This window comes from Squalius cephalus (genome assembly GCF_949319135.1).
Source record: "Squalius cephalus genome assembly, chromosome: 10".
Classification (NCBI taxonomy): Eukaryota; Metazoa; Chordata; class Actinopteri; order Cypriniformes; family Leuciscidae; genus Squalius; species Squalius cephalus.
The window spans coordinates 19,321,369-19,346,991 of NC_137131.1; the positions used below are offsets into that span (position 1 = coordinate 19,321,369).

The 25,623-nt window shown below is 38.7% G+C and overlaps 1 protein-coding gene across 2 annotated transcripts in view; it reads left to right on the plus strand.

Annotated features, from left to right (window-relative positions):
• Positions 1 to 16,747, plus strand: part of znf326 (zinc finger protein 326) — a 355,597-nt gene extending 338,850 nt beyond the window's left edge. For both annotated transcript variants that reach the window (XM_079883202.1, XM_079883200.1), the window contains exon 14: positions 16,732 to 16,747. The gene's annotated coding sequence lies outside the window, so the exon portion shown is untranslated. The remainder of the gene's footprint in view (positions 1 to 16,731) is intronic.
• The last annotated feature ends 8,876 nt before the right edge of the window (positions 16,748 to 25,623 follow it).

The following is a 25,623-nucleotide window of genomic DNA, read 5'->3' on the forward strand; positions in this document are numbered from 1 at the left end:
GAGAGTGAAAGAGTGAGTACATTTTCTGGTTAAGTGATGTCTTAAGGCCAGCGCTATACATGCTGTGGATGGGTACTGTATGATGGCACAGATTAAGCTTCTGTACAGAGGTGTAATTGGCTGAGGGGATTCAGCTCAGCCTCTCTGTGTGGCCTTCTTCAGATATTCAGATCAAAAGTCATTTGCTGTCTGACCCTGACTAGAGACTCATACTGACTCCCTCTCTCTCTTTTCAAATGATTTCCTGTGAAATTCTCCCCCTCTGATGTCGACTTTAAAGTCGGCTCCGGTAAATTTAAAGGAATGTACGTGCCTTTTTGTGCATAATCTTTTTTTTTTTATCTCACTCTGAACTACTGTATCTTTAATTTGGCCATAAAAGTTGTAATATTCACCTGAAGCGAACAAGTCTGAAAGGATCGGGCTTTGGAGAATAAAAGACGTACCCGTCCTCATTAAGGTCTAATATGATAAAAGGAACTTGGAAAATGAGTGTGTGAGATAATAAGCATAATGTAGAATAATAGATTGTGCCCTAAATCTGTATGTGTACAGCAAGTCGTTTATTGTTGAGTACGACTGCATTAAAACATTTTTTTTTTTTTATCCAGATTTCATTTACACAGCAAAAAGACACATTTAGCAACATCATTTTAGTACATTACATGCAATTTCCCTCAGCTTAAATCTGCTTAACATTTATATGCATTTAGACTTCATTATGATAATTTGATATTTTAACTCAATGGCCGGAGGCTGGATTATGCGTGCTGTCTCTTTTATAATGTTAATGTCTGCCTTTGAAAATGAGGCATGTAGCCATTGATTTTTAGAGCTTATCTTTGTAACGCCTCCCAAAGCCATTGGTTTAATCTTGTTTTGGTTGTATTCTCTGTTCCAAGCATTACATGTGCAGGGCGGGTAAAACATGAAACATGTTACTGATAAGATAACATGAATGCTTTGTTGATATTTCGTCATTTTTGAAGTCCTAAATGTCACTTTTCACAGATCTAGTCATGATCATATGGAGTGAGAAAAAGAAGAAGAAAAAAAAAGGAGGGGAGAGAAAGAAGAAAAATGCTAGCGAGGAATCAGAGAGACAGATTAGTGCCTCTCTGGTACTTCAGTGTATCAGGACAGGGATTACCGTGCCAACAGCTGCGCCCGCCGGTCCCCTGACTGAGAAGAATTACAAGTATTATCACCTAGATCATTAAAGCAGGGTTCAGCGATTGCCGAATGGCTTCAATCAATTCATCCACAGATAACACGCTAGCAGCCGGACCCCCTGCATGAGAACTTGACTTAATTGGCCAATAAGTGGTAAGGAAGGGCGCAATGCTATTTGATCAAATTACTGGGGACCTGGCGAAAAGGATTACTGTTCTTCAGGGGGAAGAAAGAAGAGAAGAAGAGAGGAGCGAAGAGGGAGGAGGAGGAGGAGGGGTCGTGGTGGGTCAGGGCTACCGGAAGGAGGGCCTGTCTTCGGCTAAAAGCGAGGCGGTTGAAAAATGTTGGCCCACTTGGCGGTGGAGCGAGGAAGCGAGAGGAGGAGTAGAGGAGGAGAGGAGAGGAGAGGGGGATCCAGGTCATTCTTTTGCTTGGGGAGATGGACTCATTCATCATCACCCCCTTGGCCTGGTTTCTGCCTGGAGATGGCTGTAAACTAACAACTTCCACATGCTCCTGGCTTTCCTTCATTATGCCTCCTGTTTTATGGCAAATTGAGCAATGGACATTCCATATACAGTCATTATCTACATGTACACACAGTATCATGTATGCAAGATATATTAGAATTCCTTGGATTCAGTGCACTACAAAGTTGGGAAAACTATCCAGATATTTATAACTATATAGATAATTACAGGTAATATATATTTCAAATGATTTCGAATCTTTGACTTAAGTCATCTACTGGTTCTTAATTCAGTTGATGTTGGTCTTAAGGGTCAAATGGAATTCAAATGCATTATTGTAGACTTTTTAATAGAAGCACACAACAGATTGCGTTATGCAGACATCTTATTTCAGTTTTTTCAATGGATTCCATACATTGTGCCTGTATATGTGCACTCGCTTTAAATTCCCTGGCCAACTCTCAAGACAATTTCGGGTAGCAGAGCGGGAAGGTGTTAGTCATGGATGCTAAAGTGCTACGAACATTAATTCTGTCTTTGAAACCCACCTGCACAGAAAGGAGAGCTGAGCAGTACATCTGTAATGCTAGCGAAATGAGCAGCCCTCTAGGGGGCCTGGAGTTAGAACCAAATACTGGCCAGAATTAGATTCTCTGCCTCTGTGGCTATTCATAATGTCATTAACATAAAGGCAATTAAATGAGTTTTTAACCCTCAACCTCTTTTTGTTATTAATGAACATCGAACGTAAGGGAAGCGCGCGAGAGACCGTGGCGGTAATTATCTCCTCATCAGAGAGCTGAAACAGGCTTAAATAGGAAAGCAAAACAGATGATTATTGGAAGTGTTTGTAGCAGGGCGAGCCCATGGGGGGGCTTCTTTAATTTAATCACATGACATGGAACCAGGAGGATTAATTAGATGGGCTCTTCCCCTCACTGGGCACAGTGGTGCCAGCCTGGAATACTGGCATCCTAGGATGCGAACAGATATCTCTTCTCAGTCTGATTGTCACTGTGATTATTATGAACGACGCACACCTGTCTGCACGCTGTGGACATCCTCACGGAAACGCTCGCTCCATCTGCGAGGAATTTTACGGAGCACGAGGGAGCATGTGCTGTTTGCTTTCCGCCATCTCAGCTTTTATCTGTTTATTTTTACCGCCTGTTAGCCAAGAAAATATCATCAATAATGACTCGTGCTGTCTTGCATATGTTAAAACTTTGTAAATATTCTGTTGAGGGGGATCAAGGATTAGTATGTGGGCACAAATCCATATTTCTGGGAATTTCACTGTAAAATAATTACAAAAATGTTCTCACCGTGGGATCAAACTGAACATGCGCGTGACACGGATGATAAACTGTTTCTCCTTTAGCACCTTTGTGCGACACACAGGAGAAACTGGTTTATTTTTCTCAGAGATACAGAACATTAATCATAGCCATTAGTGTGTGTGTGTGTGTTTGTGTGCGCATGTTGTGCATCGATGTGCAAGCGTCTGTCCTTGAGTTCCGGTGCGCGAACGGGTCCGCCATACAAACAAGCAATGACAGAGTTACAGTTTATCAACAAAAACTGGATGCATTTTATCAAGTGGCGAATCGATCCAAGCTCAAAGACAAAGCACCATGTTATCCTTACAGCTCTCCAGGCCACAGGGGTTTAACACGAGAGCCAAGGCACCACCAACAAGAAAACACTTGAGCTAAAACACTACTCTCCCTCCTCCTGTTCTCTCTCTGCTCTCCCTCTGTTGTCTCTCCCTTACCTCATGCTCCCCAGACAATGTGCTTGGAGGTCACAGGTCATCATCACTGTGTTCTTGAGGTCTGCAAACAACTCATTACCGAGCCAGTGGTCTCATCGGGGCACAGGCTCTTGGGAAAATGATGTGGCAGTGTAGCATGCGGCTGCCCCTGTGAGTTTTGGTTGGTCCTGAGGGAAGACCTCACTGTTTTTATGTGCCTCCCTCATGTTTAATCAATAATTAACTCATGTCAACCCGCAGTTTACACACACATGCACATGCTAGGTGAGGATGGGGGGGGGGGGGGGGGCTTAAAACAACTGATATGGTTTTGAAGGAAATATTGTTTGAAAATATTGTGTTTGAAGCAAATTAGGAGAAATAAAATACAAAAATTCTGCCAGTTTTTAATGGAAAAAAAATAATATTTATGATGACTGTTTTGGTGCAATCGAATAAACACTGTGTCTGCTTTTTGAAAAACTTGTAATGCAGAACTGTGGATGTGGTTTCCAAATTGAAAACAAGTCCATGGTTATGGAGAGTGTGATATTTCACAGCTCTATCAACTGCTAACTAAGCTGTCAAACGAGTAGAAGCGGCTCGATCTTACCCGACAAACAATACACAAATGAGCTATGGGCAATTTGCTGTGATTATGCGTGCAAATGGGTAGACTTGTTTTTAATTTGCTTTCCTTCGACAGAGTGTTAAAAAAGATTATCCCCTCATGTCCGCACCTCACTCTTATAGCCAAGAGCATTATTTGCTATGTGACAACAGAGAAAAATAATGTGTAGCAAAATTGAGTGTGAGAGAAAGAAGAGAGAGAGAGCTATGAAGAGACGTTAAGATGTTTGAAATAAACATGTCAGAGAACAAAGGGAGAACGTCACAAGCATGCACCTGCTATGAGGTTGTCCTACAGCCAAAAAGTGGTTTGTTGGAGCAAACACAGACCTGACAGAGGATAAATCTGTCTGGTCCAAGGTCAACCTGGAGTGAAAAGCCCTAGTGAACCTAGTGACCCCTCAGTACATCCTGACATCTCTATTGCAGCCACAGGGACCCATTCTCACTTACACTTACACCCATTCTCACTTACAGTTGTACGTTATTCCATATTTTGGGGGGAATACAGTGTCTCAAATATGAGTGAGTACTGTCAATTTAACATGTTAATTTGGATTGAATAATTATGATAAAACTAATGTGAAAAAACAAGAAGCTTGTTCTAATTCAAGAGTGGATTTACACCATGTTTTATTTTGCCTTCACTGGTCTGAGATCTGTGGCTCAGATGTAGTTAATTGACTGTCTATGTGTGATTAATGATAAGGACTTAAACATGCACATTCTGGACAATCTGACCCAGAAATGAAAGGCAATTTAGGCACAGAGGGTCATCTCAGGAGAAGCACTTATCTCTTTCTTACACCAAACTCCACGTTTGGAAGCAGTGGAGAGAGTTGAAAGGAAAGAGCTGAAGACATGGACACCAGGAGACAGCAGATGTGGGAGACATCACTCCACACAATGACCTCCCTACCTACCCCAATTCAACAATGATTAAGATTTTTAAAAACATTCAATTCATTATCCTCCAACTGGCCCTCCAATGGGGTCAAGTGTTTATTTAATCAATAACAAGGAATACAGCAGAAGTAACATTTATTCTTTACTTGATGCAATCCTTCAAAAATAAATCTAGTAATTTACATTATTTGTAGGTTTTAAAAGCAAATTAATGGATTAGTGACAATGTAATGAATTTTCAACAAACAGAAATTAATTGAAACTTTGTCACACATTTTATGGACTTTCATTTATTTAGTTAAACCTAAGATGCAACAAAAGCAAGCATTCCTGTAGCCCAAGCCTTTGAATATATGGCTTTATTAGCAATACCAGGGAATCCATGAACTGATCAAATGTGTATATTGAATGTAAGTCACGGATGAAAGCATGCACATCATATGCACGTAAAAATGTGTATAAATTGCACGATAAATACAATGCGTGCTATAGAGACTCATTTAATGAGATTGGGTTGTTAATTCAGTATTAAATATATTACTAATTATATTACATTTACAACATAATATCATTTTAAAAAATTGTGACTGTTTATTTCTCAACAAGAATTAAATAGAATAATCATATTTTATGAGAATATTAATTCAACAATTTAAAGTTGTAAAATTGTTTGTGCTGTCCAAATTCAAATGGAATTAAGAAACAAAATTTAAATTGATTATACAGATTGATAGTAATTGACTAAATGTTCAAGAATTGTTTGGACATTGGCTTAACTAAATTGAACAAGCAATAAATTCAGTTGTTAGTCGGTGTTAGTGCATGCAAGTAATTCAAGTGAACACATTTCTTTGGCCTAAAAAAAAGGCCTAAAGGTCTCACACATTCTGAGTCTTATGCCATCCTGCATGGCTCATCATTGTGCATGTGTACAGCTGTTGTTTTAGTGGACGGTGAGGAGGAGACATTCTCCACAGCAATCACATGTTCTCAGTGTGATCTACAAGCAGCCACTCTGTGTGAAAGTGTACAGACTACATCAATCACTCTGCCACCAGAGCTGGCCACCAACCACTGCTCAGATTAATGACAAAGGTCTGCTAAAATCATTAATGAAGGTTTTTAATCAACTCCCACCTCTTCCCTCCCCTACCAACCTGACCAATAGCTTAAACATGACCTGACCCAATAAAAATGGCTGCTGTTGGCAGTCACAGCAATGGCTCTTTCATCCAGTCGTGGAGGCTGCTGGGGTTGCCAAGTATCAACAGAATGAAAGAAAACATAATTGTAGCCAGGTCAATGAACAGGATAGGTCAATAAGGAGAGAACACTGAGTTAATTTGAATTAGCAGCTGCGCTCTGGCCCTCACAGAAAATCAACAGTTCTCTACTGTGATGTCAGAGCCCTCAGCAATGCTCTGTAATCTACAGACTGATGATATCATGTGGGGACAAGAAAGGAGCTCCTGTCTTGACTTCACAAAGATGGTGACCGTCTCAAAGCGTCCTTAGCCTGTGCTTGGAGGTTCTTACTGGAGCAGGGCTGTTATGTAGCATGACCTACCAGGCTCACCCACGAGCACTGCCCTCTCTTGAAGAGCCTTGCTAGACCCCCATGCAGACAGACAGCGCCCCATACAAGCCGAAGGGCAGTGTGCATTAACAAGGCGCTAATTAGTCAAAGCAGTGGCCATCCAATTAAACATGCTTCAATCAAAGCTCAGAGGTCAAAGGGCATTCTCGGCTCTGTCCACCTCAAGCACAATGAGACTTTAAAGGGATACTCCACCCAAAAATGAAAATAACCCTTGTGCCGTCCAAGAAAGTTTTGGATCGGTAAGATTTGTAATGTTTTTAAAAGAAGTCTCTTCTGCTCACCAAGGCTGCACAGTAATACTGTTTAATAAAAACTCTCACCGATCCAGAACTTTCAATTGACTCAATTGAATTGACTTGAAAACAAGTCAATTCAATTCACATTTATTTGTATAGCGCTTTTCACAATACATATTGTTTCAAAGCAGCTTTACAGAAAATGCATGTCTGCATTACAATTTAGAGTGATCTGTTATCAAAGGTGACTGTGTCCAAGTTATGTATTTCAGAAATGTACATACACAACTTACATAGTTAGCAAATGATGTATTAATTTAAACAATGTATTAATTTAAGGCAGAAACAGTGAGCTCATAATACATATTTGTTAACAAATGATTAGGATATGTAGAAAAATGTAGCATTGGTGCCTGCTGATTCAGAGCTTGCTTTATCTGAAGTCCTTGCAGGATTTAGCGCTCTCTTCACAGGTGTTGGGGCATCTGAAGTCCTCATAAGAGGCTGGATCCAAACTGGAGCTGGCGTACTCTCCAGTTACCTCAGGATGGGCATCCTGAGATAAAACAGAAAATCAAATGGAAAATAATTAGCGTAGCTGCTGTTCATAACATTAAGCAAAGCTAATCATGTGCAATTGATCTGATATAGCTGGAGTATAAGGTTATGAGATGCATTATGTGAATACTTGGCTAAAGAGATATGTCTTTAATTTAGATTTAAACTGGGAGAGCGAGTAAACATTTATAGGGGTCATGGAGTGAGAATTCAAATGTTCCTTGATCCTTTGACAGTTAAGGGTTTGTTATACTATAAAAATACCCTGTTAGTTTCAAAACTCAAAACTTTCTTGTTATTCCAAAAACTGCTTTTATTGAAACCAAGGCCAGCAAACGACAGGATCTAAAAAGCGGAGACTTGTGACGTCACAGGGCAGCTTTGGCCCCGCCAACTGGAGCGTTAGTGAACAGTGACATGAGAACGAGAAAAGATCTATACAGGATCAATACCATTACCTTCCAAACGATCCTAATGCTAGCATAGTGGGGTTTTTTCCCCAACAATGTGAATGTCTCAGCAGTGTATTATTTATTTGTATTCGGTGTATTTCACTGTGAATTATTTGGTAAATTTCGGCGCAGGCTTTGCAAACAGACTTTTACCATATGGATCTGCCAGCAACACCACAAACATGTAAGTAGTCATGTTTATTCTAATGCCTGATCTGTGATCAGTGATTTCTGATGTAATTATTCAAGTTCAGACAGATTATCTCTCAAAATATCGTTCAACTGTTTATGCATCAGTAAATCAAGCCAGTGACTAAACAATCAACTTCTCTTTGTAGGATGAAAATAATCTTATTTAAACTGTGATTAAATTATATAAAGAAAGCGATCAAAGAACGCTCCCTTTCCAATTATCAAAGCTGTCAATCAAACAGCGCGAGTTTATCTGGACACTTGCCAAAATTCGTTGAAATCAATCATCACAAAATCATGATGCTGTTACAATGTACAGTACAATGAAGCTCTTACTGTATTTACATCGTGTTTGCATTGTTATTTGGTGAAAGCCAGAGGTGGAAAGTCATAACAGACTTTCTGAGCCTTTCCAGTTAAACGACAATGCAACAAAAGAGGCCAGACTTCTTTCGGCCTACTCAAAGTAGCGGCAATGCGTTCAAACGCACCAAAATATGAATCAACCTCGGCCTCCCGAAACGGTGGCACGAGGTTGATTGCTAATGTAAAAATCCAGAGAAGTTGCAGATCATATGCAACGATGAATCAGAAACATGGTGTAAACTCCGACTAGTTCGAACAACAGCAGGTAGTATTGATTTAGAGTTATTATAGAGCATTTTGTCGAAATTTCTCTGATGTGGCTCTACCATTAACCAATCTGCTCCGCGCCTCGCAAAAATTCCTGTGGTCTGATGAGAGTCAACATGCATGCTTTTGAAGCTGTAAAAAATCTGTTGTGTAGTGCCCCAGTGTTATCTGCACCAGATTATTCACGTTCTTTTAAACTTGATGTTGATGCTAGTGCTACCAGAGCCGGAGCAGTCCTTTTGCAGGATGATATTCACGGAGTTGAGCATCCCAAAACCTTCAGTTGATCATGTTCGTTTGTTTCTGATGATTTAATTCGGTTCTGTTTTATGTTTTATGAGCGTAGGGGTGTCCTGCCATTTATTTTATATCCCTTTCCCTGATTCTCAAGAAAAAACTGCCAATAAAACGCCTGCACCAGCAAAAGGAGAAAAAAGAGATGTATACATACCACAGGACGAACTTGTTACCATAACGCGTCCCAATTCATTACGATAGGACGAGCCCCCATTTGTTACGACCCGTGCAATAAGGATGGGCTTGACGAGAACTTTTGCTGTTGGTAAAAAGGAAACCAGCCCCAGCGGACTGATCACCAAAGACACAATTCTAAGTTCCACAAAAAAAGTATCATTTATTTAAAGTGGAAAAAGTAATTGAATTAAGGAACAATGGCTTCAGGGTGCACCAAGGCCAAAATAATAAACGAAATAGACTTATAAACAAACATGTATAAATTACCTAATCAGGGAATAAACAAAATTACAAAGAAACTTCCCTAACTCCCTAAAAATAAACAAATCACAGAGTCAAAATAAATGGCAGGACACCCCTACGCTTCTAAAACCTAAAACATAACCGAATTAAATCATCAGAAACAAATGAACATGATCAACTGAAGGTTTTGGGATCTGCCAACGGGAGGAGGAATCCGGAGCTCTTCACGCCACAAGGCCAAAGTCAGAATGAGCTCGAAATCTTCGGTAAGCGCCATATTTTAAAGGGGGCGCGTCAGTAGATCCACCAATCAGGCTCCTCAGCCAATCCCTGCACACATATACAAAACAACAACCCACACAAAACAGATAGCCTACCGAGGATCGTAACAACTTAATAAATCCTTGTCTTGAGCAAAATAGACAAGGATAAATCCTTGTCATTCACACTCTTCACTTTGAAGAGTGTGAATGTGCGAACGTGCTCCACCACGTAAGAACGAGCCTATGATTGCATCTGGAAATAAAGCAAAATAACAGAAAAATGAGAAATAGTCAGATGATAATCAGATAATCAGATGCCATGTTCGTGACTGGCTAGTTGATTTCTTCAACGATGCATCGTACTATGGTAGTAAACCAGTTACGTCGTTGCACGGGAAACGCACCCAGGTCAATTCAGTTATCATCAAATTGCGTTAGTGCAGTCAAATCAATACTATTGCTGAATATTAAGTGTCCCCAAAGGCAACAGTGACAAGGAAGTTGAAATTAATAAAGAAATGGAGGAAAAACCTTGGAAGTGTTAGGGGGTAACAGTTTAGGACCCAAGGACCAGATGTTTGAAAGAAGACCCGGAGTCAGAATTATAATAAATTGAAGAAAAGTTTTACTGAAGATAGTTTGCAGTTTCATCAGCAGAAGTCAGCTTCAAGACTCACACAGGAGTTCATAGGCCGCCCCGCTTAAAGTTACAAAGATCACAGAAGTTATACCCTACACCAAGGTCTAAGCTACGTCCTTGCTTCAGGTTGCAGTTTCTGATTGGCTATAAGAAATAGATAAACATAGTAATTTTCCACACATATACAGATAGACTGAGGCCCATCTCCATCGATTATGCGGCTGACACTCGGACCCTGAAGTTAGGCACGTCGTGACCTTCCAGGTTGCAGATTTGGGTTGCTGGGCATTCAGATATCAAATGCAGACATTAAAGAATACATGAAAAGAACATTTCAGTAATCACACTGGTAACTTCTATAACAAAGTAAAATCTCCAGAGAAGTCATTCAACTCATTTGATATTTAGAAGGAAACATATTGATTAATACCTCGATTATAATCACTCACTACATATACATTGAAGCAGCAGTGCATTCCAGAATCCACCCCCTTCAAAAGAAACCAGGCTTAGTCGGAGAATTGGCAGTTCAGTAATCCGTACAACCTCATTTGGTGAATTAATGTAAAGCAAAATGATTTAAGAAAAATATTTAAGGTCTTTTTTAAACTAAACCATTGCTTCCTGCCAACTATGACATGTGGGTTTATGAGTTCACACTTGACGTAAATATGTTGTGGATAGAAAAGTCACTTCACTTTAAATGTTTTTACAACACGCTTACATCACACTTCACAACATGCTGATGTTTACTTTAGAAAATACATATATGACAGTTGGCCAGAAACTATATTATTATTTAGTTTGGGTGGAATATCCTTTTAAAAATCCTGAACTCCAGCTAAACCAGTATACAAGCATACAACAGGGGACACAAAAATGCATGTTTACATTATTTATTATGATTCATACCAAGCAATCTTTTTTAAATCCCCTCTCATTGCCTACAAAGATGGCACTGCAGACAATGTCATCTGTCACCTTAATGGGAGAATTTAATGCTACATTAATTACACAACAGAGACATAGCCAGCAGCCACCTTGTAGTCTTTTTTTCTCTCTCCATGGCGGTGGTTGAGATGTGATTACTTGCTGTCACATTAATTTGTCTCTGCATCATTTCAATCCTTAATACAATATGGACCTGCTATCTAATTATTTGTATGTCTAGTGTAGGTTGAGAATGATGTGAATTCGTTTTATCACTGTCAAGATGTAAGCTTGAAACGTATGCTATTCATGGATAAGAGCCTGCATTGGAAGGCTCGATTTATAGTGTTTGCCAATTAGTAATGCTGGTTTTTAAAGAGCAGAAGGCAGCATCCCCAGTTGGGACTGAGGCAGGGAGGGGGGCTACTTAATCTGAAGTGTCTCAGTAAAAACTCAGCAGGTTCAGTACATATAATGTCCCTGAGCTCACATCAAGTTCAAAATACAAAGCAGGCGTAATATAAATGAATTAATCAAGTCATTCATAAAATAACACTACTAATTTGAAAAAAATCTGGGTTACAGTGAGACACATACATTGAAAGTGAATGGGGCCACTCTGTAAAAGTTAAAATATTCACTGTTTTACCGCTATAGCCACAAGACGTAAACAATATATGTTAAAATGATTTTAGTTTGGTTTTTGATTTTACACATTTTTTCTGTGCAAAGTTATATTCAATTTTACTTTGTTATAAGGACAACGTAACACCCAAAACTCAAATAAAGATGACAGATAAAATAATATACAAGTTTTAACATAAGTGCTTTTATAAAAAAAAAAAAAATGGACATGGCTCTGTGGAATACTTGATTCTGATTGGTCAATCGCACCATCCACCGGTATGTTATTCCCAGAAAACAACCGCTGAAAACAGATAACATTACTACAAAGTCAGCAGCTCTATATGTTGCTAGGAACATTTTTTCTTCATGGAAGTTTTGCATTTGGTGAGCTAGTGAGGTATTAAAACTCAGTCAAATCAATATTTTGTGTACAGTTATTTAATTATGCCATCCAGTACTCGCTCTCTCTTGTTTTACATTGAGAGCTTCGCGTCGGGGTCCTCATCACCCTATCGGGAGTTTATTCTGAGATAACAATTGGCTGGATGTACATTATCCCTTACATTCCTTCAAAAACTTGACCCCATTTTGTAAGTACATCACTGTAACCTTGATTTTTGCTTTTTAAAAGAAATGGATGTACAATTCATTTATTCATTCATTCATTCATTCATTATCAACATTATGCTCAAAATGTTAAGCTTAACTTGTACTGAACCCAGACAAATTCCTTTAAAAGCAAGCTGTAAAGCAGCGGTGCTGGGATGAGCCGATGCTGCTGTATCAATGCTGTGTTTGTCTAAGGGGAGTGTGTTCTCTCTGATGGCAGCCATATTTATATTCTGCTCACAGAGCACTGATCATCTGCCACCATCTGCATAGTTTTACTGCCTGTGATCAGTACGCAACTACAACAGCCTGTCAGCAGGCTTTACAATGCTGTTACAGCGCCACAGTGCCACATCAAGCAGCCCTCTCCTATCATAAATGCCATCTCTTCACAACACACAGCTCTTTCTCTTTCTCTTTCTCTTCCCTCATCTCCTGTCTCTACCCCCCTGCTCTCTCTCTGCTCTGTGTCTGACTGAATGAGGAGTGTTTCAGTTTTGTACGCTCCCTGAACAGCCCCAGGCCAAAATCTGACCACAGCTTTGCAGCACATTATGCCCCAACCGTCACATAAAGTTAAGCTGTCTCTGTGCTGTGCATTTAATAACTTTAGTGTTGCTCTCAAGAGTTTGCACATGTGTATAGGGAGCTAAAACACAAAATGAGAGTGATATCTATCGCTTATGGAGAGCATTTGAAGAATTTTTTTTTTTTTTTTTCATTCTTTACAGTTGGTCTCCCAAAGAGGAAATAATTTCTCATGAATACACAAAGCATCTTCCTTCTAGCCCTGAAACAAAAACACACAAGCCTGAACAACGTTTACCTTTAAATCATGACTGAAACCGGTACCCTTGTCTCCAAGTTGAAGAAAAAGCAGAGACAAAACGTGCTTTTAAACATTGTCAGTTTTTGAACTTCTATCCCTAGCCATTCTTCCTACACAATCGAAATCCCCTGTGACGAGTTTAGCATATTGTTTGTGAATAACATCCGTCTGGGTTGGTGGGGAGTACCTGGCATTGCCCCTTTGGCTGTGTAAAACATCTTCTCGCTGCGTTCTGTCTTGCTCGCGGTTATCTCCGTCTATTCTTTAAGGAATTTATTCTGCATTACAACAGCCTCTGTGACAAGCCTAGAGATGTTACAGAGAGAGAGAGGGAGATCCTTAGGGAGGGCTTATTGATTTGCGAAATGCATTCTAAAGGGTCCCTGGCCCGTTTTACTGTGGGGCAGTTGGGTTTAACAAGGACTTTGAACTCCTCATAAGTAGGAACCGACTCTAAAGAGGCTCTGAACGGCACAGAGCATTAGAGTAGTCTAGAGGATACTAGGGGTCTTTTCCACACGCCATGCTAACGGAAGAAGCCACTCACAGGGGCTTCCTCAGGCCTCGGCTCTAATGGGAGGAGAGGATGTTGGGTGAAAAATGCTCAGCCCAATCATGCATGCAAAAAACATGAGTGCCAATGGGGTATTCTGATTACAAAACAACACGGGTAGAGTAGAAAAGAGGGGGGTGAAGGAGTCACGGTTAATAATATCATGAAGGCAGAAGGAAGAGGAAGAATCTGCTTATAGGTATGGGGCTAATTAACAGAGTTTTGTCTGCGCAAGGAATCCAGGGCAGAAAATAATGCTCTGATTCAATATTCCCTAAAGATTGTCTTCAAAGCTAAAACAGGGGCTATTAAACGCATCAGAAATGATAATAATAATGCAAGCTCGTGCGACACTGCCGGCGCTTTCCGGCTCTTTCAGAGGGAGGACCTGCTGTGTTTTATCCCTGCCTGTGAGACATGGAGGAGAAAGTGCCTCTAAAACACATCAACCTGATTACACGCTCTCCCATGGTTCATGATATGATAATAAGGATGCTGATGATGCAAACACCATTATTGCAAATTACACCAGAAACAAGGCATGAAAACGATGCACAGAGGCGTTAAAACGTTGCTCACTTCTCAATTGCTCGACAAAGTGCCGTTAAAGGATGTTTTGTGCATTCTTTCTTCCAGTCTAATTGCAGTCAGCATACATTCCCAGCTCTGTGATTTTCGCTGTGGGCCCCATAATAACAAATAAATGAAACTATCTGACAGTTTGCTAATGACTTGTTATTGAAGTTAGGACAAGCATTACATTGTAATTTAGGTCCATTCACAGTTTTTGCTTTGCTCTCTTACTCTCTCTCTCTTTCTCTCGATCTATCCTTTAACACATATGTACTGCACACCACAACACCCATGGCACAGCAAAGAGGATAGATTAAAAGAAATAAGACTTCTTTTTACAAGCCATCTCTGGATTCAAGACACACAACTAATTAAACTTCTTAACGAATGCTCTGTCAGTGTGTGACAGAACACCGCAGGACACCTGCATGTGTTGACGAGGTGATTTACAACGACGGTCAAGTTTAAAGAACGCATTCAGTTGACTTGGGCACCACGACAGGCAGATTCGTCTTAACAATTGCACTCACAGCATCCCCACCTCTGTTTACTTTCCATTTATCAGAAGTCCAGATGAGGCTCGGCTCATCTAAAAGGGGTTTTCATTGGATGGACACTGACTAATCTATGCTAAAATGTCTCAAGGCCAATTAGACCTAATTTAAATTACATGTTTTCCCTCTATTAAAATTGTTATATTATTCCTGTTAATTAACATGTAATTATAGTCTTATTAAGTACTTATTACACTGTAATTACTCCTGTGGTGGCAAAAAATACATAATTAATACCTGCTTTATTCTGTGAACTAAAAGGAGTATTTGAAGAAGAAAATATGTTATGTTTACTACTAAACAATTTAACGCATTAATGCTTGAAGCTGTTGTGGATAGATTTCCCTTTTGTTTATTTTGCACCAAGTGCATGTGTATTGTGTTGGACTCTTTCTCTTATTGGTATTGACCTGCCGCTCTCCTGGCCATCAACCCTCCTCCCAAACAAAAGGGGAGCTGTGAGATCCCCTCTCTGCTGGCAAGGAGGATCATGCCTTGTGCTATTTTTCTCACTCTCTCTCTCTCTTCCTCTGTCTTTTCACCCTCCCTCCAACTGTCTGCTCACATTTCATTAAGTCAGAAGGAAACAGCACTGGAAGCCATTGCTGGGGATCCACTCCTATTAGGCGCCTATTATCATCCCAAATCAGTCACGTTTTAGCATTTAAGTGCCGAAAGTTCACGCCAGATTTTTCAGAACTGTGCCCTGAGGTATGGAGGGCGCATCAAACAGGAAAAGAAAAAGTGTTCCTCTCAATTCCCTCCTCACAGCCTCTGCTAAAAAATACTTTTTTTCCTCTTTTCATCCTCTACCAAACCAAGTTACTGCTTGCAAAATTGCAGCGGATTTCACAGGGCTGAAGTCAAGGGGTGATGGAATGCTTGCTGAAAGAGCCTGGCACAAGTAATGAGTGTTCACAATGCTCACAAAGTAAATAAAACGCTCTGTTACTCAACTCAGTGACTCTAAATTTCTTCAAGAAATATCTTTTTTTTTTCTTCTTTTTTTCTTTTTTCTACAGACAACAATAGACATTTCTTAAAATTTAATATAAAATTAGCACAGTATCAAAATTTCAATGTACAAAATGTCAGCCAAATTTCGACCTAGTACTACATCATCAAAAGTGGTTGTTAAGAAAGTGATGAGCTGAATTTTGTGCCATCTAGTGGTTTAAAATATAATAAAGTCAAATAGCCTTCGCCAATTAGCCCTGGTACTCCTTTAGCCCGTTATACCCTATATTGGTGCAGTCAAAATGAATGCGTCAAAATATGATAACATTTTTCTGCCTAACAGGCAGCATCCGTTTTTCCCCATCATCCTATGGCTAGCATTACATATCTGATCACACTCTTAAGCCGTGGTCACACTATTATGAAATTTCTTCGGACACTGTGGTCATGATATGACGTCACGCTCTGCAGCGTCTTTTTTTGTAAACATGAATTCAACACATAACAAATATTAATACACTCAAAATGTAAAAAAAATACAAATAAATACAATCTACTTGGCTTTACTGTTAAAATATAGTTATTTTAATTCAGCCAAGAGGTCACGCCGTGACGTATCGATCTTATACTGGTCACACTTCTGCACACTATGCTAATGTCTGTGAATCTCCTGTGACACACAGACACACTCGTGTGCACAGAAAGCCGCTTCAGACTGCACTTGAACAGACAAAAACACACAAGATTTATGCCAAAATGACAGTTTTTTCAGAGTTGTGAGAAAATTACATGTCAGATCCGCCTCATGTGCGGCAGGTCTTAAAGTGATAGCAGCCTAATAAACCTGTTTGTCATTATGGATAATCAAAGATCGAAAGAAAAAGAGAAAATAACTCACTGCTCTTGACTGAATAACTTTTGTAGCTATTTAATTTATAATTTATGCAGTAAAGACAGTGAAGTGTTTGATAACGTTCTTTCATTTCTGTATATCCTACCTGTTACACCTACCTGAAAATCTTAAAGCTGTTTACAAGGTTGCATGGGTCCAAAACAACAAAAACAATAACTTGTTTGTGCATTTTGACAGCAAGTAAACATCTAAACTTCTCTGACTGGGCCAATAGAAAAATTTGAGCCCTGATATATTGAAGGATTTATGCATGGGTTTATGTAAAGATTGTTTTAAATTCACTTCAATTAAAGTCCCCCTGTAGTCAAAAATTGTCTCCCTTAAAACTCTTCTTTGATTGCCAAAATGGCATATAAAGTTGTTTTCCTGTAAAAAAAAAAAAAATGCTTTAAATTAACTTGAATTTAACTCCACACCCTTGCTTCATTTAGTTATGCGGAACAATGAATATATTAATATATTAGCCCCGCCTCCACTCACTCACATGAGCCCAGAGATTCACTCGGCCAACTTACTGAGGTAAACGCTACACAATGGTATCGCTCTTTACAACGTCGGACACATAACGGTAATTACTATGATTAGTCTTTTGCTTGGCTATATTATCAAACAGCTAATAAAGTGTTGCTAATGTTAAAATATACCGGGATAACATGGCTTCTCTTGACACTTCCCTGCTTCAGAGCATAGTTAATGATATGCTTAAACCCGCTGGCACGTTTACAGGATTGGTTACAAGGTAGTTTGTCAGAAACACGAGCGATTTTAAACCTCGTTTTTGAGACTCTTTGAGTCTTTAGATCACTGCAGTTTTAAAGAGAAAATACTCAGCAAAGGTGTTGACTTATTAATTTGCACATGGTTTGTCTTGAAGCATATTAAAAACAAATAGACATATAAACAACATTAAAAACACGTTTTTCACCACAGGGGGACTTTAAAAGTTGTTATATTTTTTAAAGCCTAATACATGTTAAAATTGATAGCTTTTACTGTAATGCTGGATGGCTATAATGGCTAAAATTGAGGGAAAAAATCTATTTCATTGAGACATAAGTAGCAGTATTGTTATCGGTGATACTGGCCTTCTTTCATAAGAAGAAGCCATCAAACAAATATTAATAATATAGGCTATTGTCTTTATGTTGTTTCTACATTTGGGGATTAAATGGGAAATTATTATAATATAAAAATCTATTACAAGCTTTAATGTTAGGTGCAATTACACCTAATTACAGAAAAATGTGTGATTAATTAGTAAAATGTTTTAATCGATTGACAGCGATAATATATATATATATATATATATATATATATATATATATATATATATATATATATATATATATATATATATATATATATATATATATATATATATATATATATATATATATATTAAATGTGATTGAATTTTGTGAAATAAAATAACATTGAATAGACAAACTTTTAATACAGAACAACATATAATTCTTTTAATCCGAAATCATGCTTTGCATGCGTTCACAAACACATATTTACAGACTTTCATGTATGATGTCTTTCTCTGAAATACGTACATTAGTAGGCCTAGTCCCCTCAATAATACAGGTGAAGATATAAAAAAATGAAATCTAAGATCTAAGCCATCCCAACTGTAAGTCTACGTTTCTGTAGTAGCTCTGAATCGAACAAATGAAACATGACAGTAAGTTAGACATGCTGAATGTGACATAAACACAACCATTTGCAACCTTGAAAACCAACATACATGAACACATGCCACACTCAATCTCCAGAAAACACACATGCATGCACATGCTACAAACTCTGCGCTCATATTCATACACAAACGCTCACACTCTCACTCTCACACATATATAATTGAGATTTTTCACACAAGGACACAGAGAGCCTGAAGCCAGTGCTTAATTGCACCAGCTATCATTAGAGGGGAAAATCAACAATTTTAAAAATACACCAAGCACCTTTCATCTTCTCCCCTCTCTAATCGCACCAGTAAGAGGCATGGAGAAGAGGAGCTTGATGTAGTCAAACTATCTAAACAGCGCCGGCGGGTGCTGGCGCAATCAGCCGCTCTGAAGTCGATACTACAGGACGTGTCCGTGTGATGTGTGGCCTGTTCCCTCACTGTCAGGGCTCCGCTGGGAAATGTGATGTGACCTGTATCTCGTATTGGGCACATTTCCCCCCTGGTGAATACAGCTCTAAACGGAACCCAGATTCAGAGGGTTAGCTACACTGCTCAGCCAGCACTGCCACACGATTTGTTTGTTTGTTAACTGTAATTTGATGTAGTTTTCATCTGCTGTGCTCCTCCCCCCAACAAATATTCATGTCATGGAGAGAGAGAGAGAGAGAGAGAGAGAGAGAGAGAGAGAGAGAGAGAGAGAGAGAGAGAGAGAGAGAGAGAGAGAGAGCGTTTTCTTCTTGTCTTCCTCTGACTGAAAGGCTGCCTTCGCTCCCCCTGAGGGAAATAGGATAATGAGGATCTGTATGCCTCCGTTCTGTCTCATTTCAATTGGAAATGCCGCACACATTCTAGCAGTCACACACCCTACACTTTGGGTTGGTGATGGCCGTATTATCGTCCCTCGTTTCTTGTCTGACAGTCTATCATGTCCAAGTTCGCGCACACACACACAAAAACACACATCCCCTCGTCACACTCACTTTTTTATACACTGTTTTCACACAAACTCAGTGAACATAACAAATGCGTTCTTTAGCATTCCAGCGTGCCATACTTTCTTTATATTTCTTTGTGTATATGTGTATTTGTCAGCTTCTTATATTGCAATATGGCAAGTTCTTTTTTTTGGGGGGGGGGGGGGGGGGGGGGTTAAACTATAACTAGACTTTAAACTAATAACAGATTCCATGTCATTATGTCTTAGCCTTCTATTCATGATTTATACACTAGCCTAAATCTAAGATGAGCATGTTTAAATATATTTTAAAAAACTACAATACACAAAGTAAATGAAAAACTAAAATGAAGCTTCTGTTAAAGTTCGCGTGAACCGGAAGTTGCAAACGACTTTTCTCCAGTGTTGTGACGTATTTCCCAGTGAAAAGGAATATTGAACAGAGGGCAGGGTTTTACTCTAGCGCTCCTCCTCTCCATCTCTCGCTCATTACAGACTAACGGTTCGAGGGGAGTGGTTAAACGTTTCCCAAACCAAGCCGTCAAACCGTCATCAGAGAAGGAACGCCATTCCAGACCGGAAGTAAGGCAAACAATTTTTTTACGACGGCAAACAATTTTTTTTCTGTGTATTTACTTGCACGGATTAATTGTTCACCACAATACTAGTAATATGCGCTAACAAAGTAAATAGGGTCAATTTTGATTTCAGTTGGACTTTAAAATGAAATTCTTTTTGTACATTGAGACCAACTCTTGTATGAATAGAGCTATAACTTTATATATCAAACTTTTTGCATACTATAATATATTTAAAAAGAAAAAAATACGTACATTAAAAAAATCACTGCTGAAATAACTAATATGACATGGAAAATGTATTGTTCATCTGGAAATATTCTGTTGAATTCTGTGATAATTTATCAATTTATTTAATAACTACAATTGAAACTGGAACTAAAAGATATAAAACAATGGAAATATGCTCATAAAATAAAATTGAAAAAAGTCACTGCTGAAACAAACTAAACTAAACTAATTTATAAAATTGAAAATTTAAAACTGTACTAACCTTGTTACTTTCTTCTTAAGCAGAAATTATGATCTTTATTTTGCACATAAAAATGGAGACTACTTATATATTTTGTTGTGTAAAAATAGCAATTAGCAGTGATGGCAGTGACGAACTCCGTGGTCATCTGGTACGTTACAGTATAGGTCAAAGGTCTAGTGATATTTGTGATGGCATGGTGCAGCGAGATGCCAATTTAAAGCCAGTAGTCCCCACCTATTATCCTTAATATTGACAAATGCATAAATGTGGTGTCAAGTGCTCATGGTTATCTGCTTGCCTTTCTCTGTGATGCCAGCCCCCCTTGAGTAAACGGCAGATAAACATATTCTCTTCAAACAATCCCAATGACAGCCAAATAGCCTGCTTGTCGCTTGTAAAAAACCCTCTAATGATGCGTGTCGAGGGAGCGGCCTGCCTCCTTGTAGGAGACGAGTCCCTCGTGTATGAGGACGAGGGGGGTGGGATAATAACAATCCCTAAAATATTCCTAAACTCAAATGTCCCACAATACACATACAAAAAAATCCTTCTCACCAAACCTTTTCAAGATCTAGCACTTTTTAAAAGTGTCTTATATCTTATTCCCATTTTCCTCTGCTTCCGTTTGTCGCGCTTCCCTTCGCATGCAGAGTCAACATTCATTAGGCTTATCATTAAAGTGTAACTTTTATAATTTCATCCCAGCCATAGCAGAGAGTGGGATTTTAATCACAGACAATTGGACATGATGGGTACATGCGCATCAGAGTAGAGGCCTTCCTGTTTGAACTTAGTCTCTGCTCGAGATTTGTCTCGAGTGAGTTCTGGCTTCTGCTTAGTGCTCCACTTTTCATAATTAGAGCTGAAACGTTGACGAGAAGCAAGCCGTTATTTTCGAAGCGCAAGTCCTGATACATTTTCCCCGAGGAGGGGGTGAGAGGTAATACGCAAATTCATATCCATGTTATTTTTATTCATTTTCGCTAATGTGATGCTGTGTTAAACATCACACTACTTCCCTCACCATCAGCACAATCAGAGCGCACTACTCCACCAATTAATGGTGAGAGGAAACGCAAGGGTCCGCTAAGCTAGCTTTTATCATCATATCATCAAAATCATGTTAACAGATTTTTGGTAATGAAGTGGCTGATGACACTCATATGAATCCTGCCATCAAAATGCTCCCCGGGTATGTTGAATGAGACAGTTGCAATTAACAAGAACTGGTGGCACCATTTGAACTTTTTTATATCTATATGCAATTGATCCATTTCAAAAAGTGCTAGTTTTTCTCTCATCTCTGTGTGCTTATGTTAAGTAATGTTCTTGGGCGAATGTTCTTCTGTTACTGTTAAAATCTCACTTTTCAAGGCAATTTCTAGAGAGCTGCTGAAGCAGCCAATGAGAGAGGAATACGCCTGCGTGTCTTAATGACGAGACAGACAGAGCGCTAACGGCTCTTGATTAGCTCCGTTTATCTCTAATTAATTACCTTTACCTAATTAGACACCCTGTTTTGGCTAGACACGGAGTCAAGTAGACTAGATTATTAGCGTGCTCATTGGGCCTTTACAAAAGGCAGAAATTAATGTAACGCTGGGAAAGAATCCTCTGTTTTAATTGCGCAGGTGTTGCCTTATGGCGCCGCTTTATCATCCGCTGGCTCCCTTGGATTATTAGTGGGGTTTTGTACAGGGGGACTATTCTGTGAAATTCACCTTGGCAACGGCTCATTAGTTTGGCTTGTTATTGTATTATTTATTACATTTGGCCTTCCCCCTATTACACAGATTGATTCATAGCTCCTTCCCTACACACGCACACACACACACACACACACACTCACAGACACACACACACACACATTCTGTCTCTATCTCTCCCCTGTTCGCTGGTTTTATGGCATGGCTGGCTGAGGTGACTAAATATGACCCTGGAAATACTTAGAAATACTGAAAAAGATTATTGGTTTCCAAGACGTGAAAAATGACCACTTGTCAAATTATCACTAAATTAAAATCTTTAACTAAAGAAATATGCCATAAAAAGCCGTGGTAAATTCATGTAACCTCCAGAGGCTTATTGCTCTTTAAAACTACAGCAATGATGAAAGACACTCTTGTTAAATAAAAAAATACATTTATTATTATTAGTAGTAGTAGTAGTAGTAGTAGTAGTAGTAATAGTAGTAATATAATAAACTCTTCTGCTGAGTAATATAGTTCATTAGCCTGAATGCAGATCATTTACAGTTGCAGAGCAACATATCACCTTTTATTTATTACTAAACAGTATAGTAACTAATATAAATGTTTGGTTGAAAGTTTTTTTTTTTATGTGTTTTACAATCACTTCAGCTCATGCAATCAAATTTTAGAGTTGGAATATATCTATTCTCTATATTTTATGTTTAATACAGTTTTAATAATAGGATACAGAAACTGATCCTCAAAAGCTTACCATAATAAAGAAAATAACAAGATAATTAAACCAGTAACCCTGAGCAAAGTTCCTGTTCCTGTCAAAGATGCTGTTTTAACTTATAATTCTAACAAGCTCTATATATGTCACCCCTCACCCTCCATCACATGAATATTATTACAACAGAATGTGCATATATAAAGCGTATGGTACACATGTAAAATTGATCACAGGCATTATGCATGGAAACAGGCATATAAAGGCAAAGACACCTTCCACGGCCAGCACTTGACATCAAATGAGGGAGTTGTTGAAGCATTACAGGTCTGCATGGAACGATGAATATTTAAACAGGGAATTAACAATTAACATGGTCCTCTTACTTTCACGGGCTAAATAACAAGTAGTTTTGTATCGGAAAATGAGACCTTGAATGACGGAAACATGCAAGGAGGTGAAATACTGATTTAATTCATTTCCACACCTGGTGTATAATGTTTAGTCAGACTAAATCATTGCAGGACATCTTACAGATAACCATAGGCCCTGGAGATGTAGATCTAAAATACAGTTTGATTGTGCCTATTAAAGCTAAGGAGCTTCTGAAAGATTTGCCAATAATTCTGAATTCAATGTTTTTCTGTATATTATTTTGAATAATACTTCTTTCCCATCGTCTGTTTACTATGTCCTTTCATTTTGTTCTTTCACTCTAATTTTAATGTTTAGGTCCAGGATTGCAATTATCATTAAAGGTTTAGTTCACCCAACAATTTTAATTCTGTCACAAAACTGTATGACTGATTGTCTGTGAAACACAAAATATAATATTTGGACAAATACCTCAGTTTTTTTGTCCAAACAGTGAAAGTCAATGGGATCAATTTTGTGTTACATTATCTCAGAATTTTACACACAATACTGGACCTAAATATTAAAATCAGAAAGAACAAAACAAAGATCAGATGATGGGAAAGAAATATTATGCACTAGTCAAAATAATAGACAGAAAATGGTGAAATAATCCAAAATGCTTTGGTGTAAATACATCACAGACTTGGCCTGACAGGTCATTCCACTGGAAGGCAAAGACATGCCATGACATGAAAAACGTTAGCCTTTTGAAAATGGCTATTGATTGTAAATGTCACTGTATAAACCTTGTGCAGGCTGACAGCTTACTGTGAGATGACTTAGAAAATGTATGAGCTGAAAAATATCACTACAACCATCATTTTCGATGGCCAAGGGGAAGGAAGCGGGGGAAAGGAAGAGTTTAAAGGATAAAAATAAGATGCACCTGTGACAAAGATGCATCGACTTGCGTCACGCACAGAGAAAGATGCCCTTGACCAGAGCTAGTGCAGGCTGAAGGTAAAATGCTGCCATCGTTTTTCAGCTTTGATTGCCAGGGCTTCTTCGCCCATCAAACTACGACTCATCACCAGCTGTTTTCTCTTTTCTCCGGGTAAAGCAGGGCTGACAGTTTCAGAAAGAGGCTGACACACAGAGGGTCCAGGGTGAGGGTCTGTCACACACAGGACAGGGAACTTCTGATTAAATCTATAATAAGAACATGAAAAACACAAATACCATTTCAACTTGATTCCTAGACTGCTATTAACTCGCATAGGTATTATAAAAGTAGAGACTTTACTTACATTTTCATACAGCATAGTTCAACATAGCGTGACATTACTTCAGCTGTTTTCATTGTATCTTTTAAATGTTTAAACAATGCCGCTCTTTACTGTTTTCAATTTATTTAGAATAGTTTTATTCCTTTTTTTGCTAACTTATATTTTCACTGTACCTTTAATCAGTATTCATTCACAAAACCCCTTATTTTTTGGTTAAATTGTAATATATAGAATTTTTATAATTTCTACTTGTAAAGTCGTTTCATTTATACTTTTTTGTTAGCTGGTAGTGTAGCTTTATTTAATAACTTTTAATTATGCATAGCTTGTTGCTCCAAAAAGCTACAGTGTTAAAGTAGCTTCCCCAAACCTGTATAAAGGCTACAGATTCATGTAGTTTCTAACTGTACAGGGATTATGTATCACTTTCAAGCCACCTGATTTACCTGACATCCTCCAATCAGCATGACTAATTAGTACAGACGTCTCTGTTGCACAGCTTTCTGTCTTCAGTTCGTTTCCCGCTTGACAAAGGATTTTATTTCATCAGTTATCTGTAAGCGATGACCCAAACTGACTGTATCTTATCGAGGCCTGTCTCTGTCACTTTCTGCAGCACATTGTTCTGAAAGAAACACAGTCTTGACTTGCTCACTCAATCAGAACGGGTGAAATTAACAAAAATGGAATGACACAATCTGTCTTAAGCGATTTAATGTCATTCTGCTCAGCAGCGGCTGGGAATATTCCCAGCGGCCTTAATTTGTTAAACGTACGGCATGTGTTTAACATGGGATAAAAGCTGATGTGCATCATATTACGAGAGAAAAAAAAGTGAGGGACATGTGTCTTTGGAAAACGAGACCTCGTTGTTAGAAATCTCTGTTTACAAACACAAGAAAGGAAATCAGCCGTCATCATTGGAAGAGGAAACGGCTTTGATCTGCAGAGACATTGTGGTGTCACTTTTAAAGTCGATTAAGGCCCATTAAAGTGTGTCTGCATGTGGGACTGTTCATTTCAAACATTTAGTGATTAAAGACCATTCATGTCCTACTGTAAATCTGCCGTGATGACAGCATGTATTGCT